Source organism: Rhyacophila brunnea, unplaced genomic scaffold (assembly GCF_057557595.1).
Source record: "Rhyacophila brunnea isolate RB1 unplaced genomic scaffold, BYU_Rbru_1.0 scaffold_24, whole genome shotgun sequence".
Taxonomy (NCBI): domain Eukaryota; kingdom Metazoa; phylum Arthropoda; class Insecta; order Trichoptera; family Rhyacophilidae; genus Rhyacophila; species Rhyacophila brunnea.
In genome coordinates, this window is record NW_028232904.1 from 20247152 (window position 1) to 20255597 (window position 8446).

An 8446-nucleotide genomic window follows, 5' to 3' on the forward strand; every position below is an offset into this window, starting at 1 on the left:
AATCCATTCAAACTTTTTACCATATCATGGGCATATATTTTTTTTCATACAACGCGGAGTTAAAAGTATTTAAATGTGTCACGATGTTCAACGTAGAAAATAGTGGTTACATAGTGTGAGATGAGACGCAAGGAAGACGTACTGAGATAATACATTTACGAAACAACAAATTCTTCAAATTTTAATCTATTGTCAAAAGTTATTCGTAATCAGAAGTACAATTAATGATGGCGGGCCGCAAAAAAATACCCGGCGGGCCGCAGTTTGCCCTCCCCTGATTTAGATGAATGCCAATATGTGTAATATCTAAAATTTATTTGATTAGACGGTGTAATTAGGTTCTTATTAACGATATATCTTGTCTCTGGCGTGGCGGCCATGGAATATTATATGAGTTATTCCTTGCAGTGGATCCGGGATAAGTTAATGCATGATAATTAGAGTGTGGTAGATCTTTCTTTTCTTTCGACCATGTGCAACCCCACACATTGAAAAACAATATGTGTACTTGCCAGACCCAGGATTCGAACCTGGGACCCACGACGATATAGGCTGATGCTTAAGCCGCACGGCCATCGTGGGACTGTTGATCACCACCAGTCTAAATACTGGATAGTTGATCACTACCTACTGCAAGTCCGGCACGATTGTCATAGACCAATAGATATTGCGTGAAATTACTCAATATAGAATATGAATATACTTTTTTAGATATTGACCCAATGATTTTTGAAAATGGATATCTCATATTATGGAAAATACCAAGCCTTGCGTGAGACAAATTTTAGTCAACGTTGAGACGTCACGTACTTACTTACCTCCATCTTTCCACTTTATTTAAAAATAAAAGCACTATAAGTATTAGATAAATTAATAATTTTATTTAGTCTTCATAGACTTGTAATTAAATTTTGGAACAGATTTACCATTAAACATAATAAATACATGGTTGTTTTAAAAACACTTTATAAAAATATCCACTGGTGTCACAATAAATTTTATATACACACTTTTATTGAACTTAAGGGGGGACATGCTCAGCATAGGTCAAAATGGAGATTTTGTTATATTTTCAAAGCATGATCCTGGACATACCTTAAACGTTGTAGATAATCTATTTATATAATTTTGAAGCCTTATTATCCTTTATATTTATTTTAAACATTTGATGACTGCATAAAGTATTTTTATTACATAAAATAGTATTCTTTTAAACCTCTCGCTCTATAATGTTTTAGAATATAGTCATATTTGAGTACATAAATGTGCAGTGGTGTTAAGAATTTTTACATTTATTAATTTTTAAACGCATTTATAATTTCAGATAATTTCAATTCACCTATGTAATAAGGGGCTCAAGGAGCACAAAATAATTATTATTATCAGCGTCTCTTATAACAAAGCAATAACAATATTATTACATTTCTCGGGGCTTGTAATTAATATCGGACACGCAATAACTTAACAAAGAGTTCACTGTTCCTAAATAATGGCTTTTCGCCCGTCTATCGACGACGCTTCGAGGAGCGTGATTTTGCTTGCCGTGTTCAATGAATGGACTACGTTGTATTTTCGTTAATTTGTCCGGCTGAAAAGCCACACAACGGTGACTCATGGGTCAAATCCAATGTGCGCTGGCGTATTTGATTACGTTGTATTTTCGATGATTTACACGTCACTTGTGAAATTTTGCGCGAGAGCCCCACTCGTTCCGTTAAGTGGGTTTTACGCCTAATGTATGCAAAAACGGTTGAAAGTTTTGAGAGGAATATAGCAATATAGGTACACCCAGAGACGGAACAAGGAAAACAGAAATGAATTTTGAAAACAGTGCTGCCACTGTTCATAGGGCAGCAGTGTTGCCATCTTTTTCTATATGAACATTTTCGTCTTGAATAAAATTCTTCAAAATTATTGTATTTTGGCATAATATCTCGGGTAAAATTACAGTATTTCTTTTGACCATGTCCGATCCTAATGGGATCATAATTATGATGAGATTTCTATTAACACATTTTTGTTTTTTTTTTACTAGAAATTGATGTTAGCCACTTGCTCAACCTATAAGGTCCATACCAGTGTCAAAAAATGGAAGTAGGCTGTGGAGATCCGATATAGGTAAATAGAACACACTAAGCTCTGTTGGTTGGTAGTTAAAATTTAATTAAACCCTTCCTAACCCACGGTGGCAGCGTGGCTTAAGCGCTGGACTATCACGCCGTGGGTCTCAGGTTCGAATCCTGGGTCTGACAAGAACACATATTGTTTTTCAATTTGTGTGTGAGTCAGGGTATGGACCTAATAGGTTGAGCAAGTGGCTGACATACATTTCTCGTAAAAAACAAAATCTGTTAATACAACCCTCTACTTTGTGGAGGCCCATATGATCCTATTAGGATCGGACATGGTCAAAAAAAAAAAAAAGCAAACCATAAGAATATATTATTATATAAGTAAATAAATTAAATTATTTCATTAAATTAAACATAACTTTATATATTATGGATGGTATGGTCTAGGCAGGGTTTAATAGAATTTTACAAATTATCTGCAATTTGTATTGTTCAATGAAAGAAAACTAAGTTTGACTGACGAAGTGTGTGCATTATTTTTGTCGGATCTCCACAACCTACTTCCACTATTATGTTTTGGTTTAAATAGGGTTTAATTGAATTTTAAAAACTTACCAATACCATCTGCAATTTGTATTCTTAATTCAATGAAATTAAATAAGTAGGTATGACTTACAACCATAGAGGTATTAAATAAAAAGAGAGGCAAGTATTCGGCTTTCTCATACAACTGAATGAAGCAGGCCAACAATAGCCGACAACTTACGAGAAATAGCGACGCGATAAAAAAAAAATGCTGGGCATCAGAGGATTTACTTTCGCCTTTTGAGCGTCATTATAACGTATCCATATACGTGGAAGTTTTGCCGCAACTTGATTACCAGCCTGCCTCACCATACTTTTATAGGAACATGCCTGCTTCACCATACTTTCAAATAACCTGGCGCCCCTAGCTTACAACAGTTAGTATACCTAGTGGGCTCTGTTTATATTGAATCGGTAAAGGATTGCATTCGTGAAAATCCTAAATCGTTTTGGGATTATATAAAATCATTAAGAAAGGATGGTGGATTTGCCAATTCGATGACTTGGAAGGGCGAAGAGGTGACTGGACATAGAATGGCAGAAGCATTTGCTGGTCATTTCAGGTCCGTCTACGCAAGTAGTATTCCGAATCTGGATGTCGCCTCAACGTCAAGAAAACGATCGTGCGGTGCCCAATCCGTTGACATCTTCCCAATTGATGAAGGTGACGTGTTTAGATTTATTAAAAAAAACTTAAGAATACGCACTCTTTGGGACCGGATAACGTCCCTACATTTTTTTTAAAGGGGTGTGTTGATTTTGTCAATGACCAACTTGCATATATATAATAATCTTACAGTGGAGACAGGTATCTTTCCGGAAATATGAAAGATGTCAAAGGTGACTCCAATTCATAAGAGTGGTACAGAGTCGTCAGTAGAAAACTACAGGCCGGTAGCTGTTCTCTCTGTACCAGCAAAAGTTCTGGAGATGATCATGCACAGCATGATTTCTCCAAAAATTGAGTCATTTATAATGAATGAACAGCATGGATTTAGAGCAGGCCGATCAACGGAAACCAACCTGATGGTATTCACTGATTATGTGTCGTGAGTACTAGATAGAGGCAGCCAGGTTGACTGTTCTTACAATGATTTCTCGAAGGCATTTGACAGAGTCGATCACGATATTCTAATGGAAAAACTCCAACTTATTGGATTGTCGGATCGATTTTTGAAGCTATTCGGGAGTTATTTTAGGAACCGTCAACAATACGTTTCGTACGGCCTTTATCAGTCACAGACCTTTTACACATTTTCTGGTGTCCCCCAGGGCTCAAACTTAGGGCCATTGCTGTTCACGATTTTCATAAATGACATAGCATTGGTAATTAAAAATGCTATGTTTTTGTTGTTTGCTGACGACTTGAAACTCTTCATGGAAGTTGTCACCTTGGACGATTGTCGTCAACTCCAACTTGATATAGATAATATATTAGATTGGGGCAGGCGTAACAAACTGGACTTCAATATTGATAAATGCAATGTTTTATCGTTTACTAAAGCCTCACGAGTATTGTTTTTCCAGTACTCGATGCATGGCAGAGTTCTCTCGCGAATATCATCTGTAAGAGATCTTGGAATTACGTTTGACGGAAAACTGACGTTAAGTGGTCATATAGATACCATTTGTAAAAAGGCGCTAAAAATGTTGGGCTTTGTCTTGCGTACTTCCCGGGTCTTTTCGGATGTTACGGTACTAAAAATTCTCTATAACTCCTTAGTTAGAAGCAGACTTGAGAGTGGGTCTATCGTTTAGGCCCCGCATCAGTTGAAGTACGGCCTTATGGTGGAGAGTCCAAAAGAATTTTTTAAGACTCCTTTACTTTCGGCTGTATGGATATTATCCGTGGCTCTATCCGACTGATTTTCTCTTAGGGATGCTTACATACTGTAGCTTAAAATTTAGAAGGGATCTTTATTTAGCTACATATTTTTTCAGACTTATACGCGGCGTAAATGTGAACTCTGCCATTCTTGGTGGTGTTGGCTTGTGTTTCTCTGATAATTACCTTAGGAATCAAGGGCATCCGTTGTTTGTTCTCCCACGGTGCAGAACTAACCTGCCATTAGTAATGCCAATTGGGAGGGCAGTAACCATGTTTAATAAAATCGCTTCAGATATTCATATATTCCACTTACGTGAGGGTGAATTTAGGTGGACGTTGTTTTATAAGTTTTTAAGATAGGGTCTATCAAAGTTCACTCTGTGTGCATCCATCTACTTTTATTTATTTTCTCATTTTATTACTTATTCTCTGTATTTTTATTTTTAAAAATTATTAACACTTATTTTATGTCATGTCCTGAACACTTTGAATTTATAATTTGTTATGTTCATTATATCTGGTTCATACTCTGCATCAAAGCACACATTGGTAAAAAACATGTTATTTTGGCCGGGAAAATAACATACACATAAGTATAATTACATGTAATATTGTATATGTTGTTCCATTAAAGTGGACAAAACTAATACCTACTGATTACTAAATTATGTGAAAAAAGTAGGTACCTACCTAGGTATTATGTAGGTACATATTGTATTTTATTTTAATTAATACAATGTCTTTCCACCAAGAATTGACAGTTAACACCATTAAAGAAAATAGTGAATACGTTTTTTTATCGTAAAAATGTTGTCTTTGCAAAACAAATAACTGTACAACTATGCATAATTTATCGTAATACCTTCTGCACAGTGATGTCCCGTGGGGGTAAGCAGATTGAGCGTCGCTTGGGGGCGGCAGTTACTTGAAGGGCGGCAAATCGAGGAGAATCATTTGGTATAATATAATATAGAAGTAGCTAAAATTACTTTGTTTACATGTTGTACAATAATAGCATAGTAAAATGGTATGAAAATAATAAATCTGTGTATTGCAAAATGGTACAAACCAAATGTGTCAGAAATATCCACCAAATGGAACCTCAGATTCTGACGATTTGGGTAAGTGTCTAAAATAATTAATACTTATTATTATATTATATAACAGCCACGGTGGCCACGCGGCTTAAGCGTTGGACTATAAAGCCGTGGGTCCCAGGTTCGAATCCTGGGTCTAGCAAGTACACATATTGTTTTTCAATTTGTGTCTGTCAGGGTATGGACCTAACAGGTTAAGCAAGTGGCTGACATCCATTTCTCGTAAAAAACAAAAAAAAAAAATCTGTTAATACAAACCTCTACTCTGTGGAGGCCTATATGATCCTATTAGGATCGGACATGGTCGAAAGAAAAAAGAAGAATTATATTTATTCGCTTTTTATATCTAAATTTAATTTTGAATGTTTTCGTTAGTGGTATATATTTTGTTAGTAATGTATCCATACAATACATTTATTAGATATTGGAGTCATGAAAGGATGATAAAAAATACCGTATAAAAAAATGGGGTGGTATTTTGGCGCTGCCTAGGGGCGGCATTTTGTCCAAGGACGTCACTGCTTCTGCGGGATAATATTTTGTACAGTTGGTATTTGTTCCATTTTAGGCCAGTAAAGTTTGGACACGTGTATGTCCTCAGATGTAGGAAACTGAAATTTGGAAGACATTGGTCGTCAACTTCCCTCTATTGGCAAAATAAAACTCCTCAGCGATCCAAATGGTGCGGGGACTACAAATGTTGGGGTTCGTCTTAGTCTTATGTGCTTCCCGGGTCTTTTCGGATGCTACGCAATTAAAAATCCTTTATAATTCCTTAGTTAGAAAGCGTCTTGACATTGGGTCGATTGTTTGGCCTCAGTATCAGTTGAAACACGACCTTATGGTGGAGAGTTCAAAAGAAATTTTTGAGACTCCTTTACTTGAGGTTGTACGGATACTAGGTACCTATGTCTGGTTAGTGTATATTTTTTTGATTTCAGTAATAACCAGATCTTAAAATCACTTACATCCTTCTGTGTCCAGGGGAAGTCTTTAAGCCGGCGCTCCATTGGCACGCAAGTCAGACGATTTACAGTCTTCGGACTTTTTTTTCGCGTGGAGCACCCCAGCGGACTTTTTAATCCGAAGACCAGGCTCGTTGGATTTCAAACATGTTTGATATTTTTGCCAGACTTCGTCAGTCGATCATTATGCAAATTCGATTTGACATTAATACGCAATCATTAAGACTTTCATTCAATCAATCATTCAATCATTAAACATTTTCATTGATTTATTTGTTAATTTAGAGATTTACCAATTATTTTTTTATTTGTATTTATGAAATTCATAAAAGAAATCGTAAAACTTGTGTTGTTTTCACTGCTATATTATTTTATGCAAGTCTACATATAAATAACACAAAATTATATGATTACCGGAAGACATTACGAGAATCGTAACTTTTCACTTTTGACAGCTCGACTTTTTTATTCGTTCGTTGATCAGTAGCAGAGCATAGACAAATCAGACGATTTATTGTCCTCGGACTTTTGGCTCGCCAATGGAGCGCTGGCATCAGTCTTTACCTACCAGAGGCACCTAGCGGAAAAATACGAAGCTTGAAATTTTGAGACATTTTTTTTTATAATTAACAATTTAAATTGTATAAATTAATAAATATGTATCTGAAACCAAGGTATGCGTCCTAATATTGAAGCTCGATTTGATATAAATAAAAAGGATTTCAAGTCATACACATTTATGTACATTTTTATAAAAATTAATGTTTTTTAAAATATAAAAAATATTAAAACTATGAATTAGTCAAAAATCTCTTAGATACGAGTACCTACAACATAGAAAACTTGATAAACTAAATTTGAATAATAAATATGACCATAAAATATATTATATAATAATATGGGGTCCTTTGACAAATTCACATTTTATAACATTTTTTTACAATTATTGTATACATTTGAATTAAAATAAGACATATTTTTCTATTTAATGTTTTCAGATAGGTACATATTAATTAATACAATTGAAATTTTAAATTATCAAAAAAATATCTCAAATTGCAAGCTTCGTATTTTTCCGCTAGATGTCTCCGATAGGTGAAGACATCGCCTTAATACAATAACATTATTAATGGACAACGCACTCAATACAGTACCTAGCAAGTAAATTCGTGCATAGTGACATTCGCACATGCATAGGTAGACGTCACGCAATTTCCATTATGCGATATCACGCATCAGGAATTTATAGCAATATCACCTTTATTGTAATGGCGTTAGAACAGTGTTTCTAGTGTCAATGTTCATTTGAGCGAACCTGTTCGAACCGAACCATTCGGCAGACCCGACAAAAAGCAACTGGAATTTATAGCAATATCACCTTTATTGTAATGGCGTTAGAAGAGATTATGCCATTCGGCAGATCCAACAAACAAGTGAGTGTCATTTTTTTTTCCAGATGCTTCGTTCATATTAATGTCATTGCCTTAATACCAATATTTGTTTGAAAATAAAAAAATACCTTTTAATAGAAAAAACATTTATTTCTACATCAGTTTATTCCTAATGAATGATTACCTCAAATCTATGATTACTTAGAAATTAAACTTTTTTTAAATCTAAAAGTATAAAAAAATGGTGGGTATATTCTTTTACAATCCAACATTATTCTATGAAAGGAGTATTTGGGGACAAAAATATACTACTTTTTTCCCGTTATTATATGTGGATTTTTTAAAAATGATTTAGAGAAAATGACATAATTACAGAATGAATTGAGCTTGAGCTCGTGCTGGTAAATCTACACCAATCAACTCCCAAAGTGACAGAAATATGACATTTCTGTCAGAAAATATATCAGTTTTGCAGCCCCGTGTCACGTGTCCCGTTTCCGGAAACTTA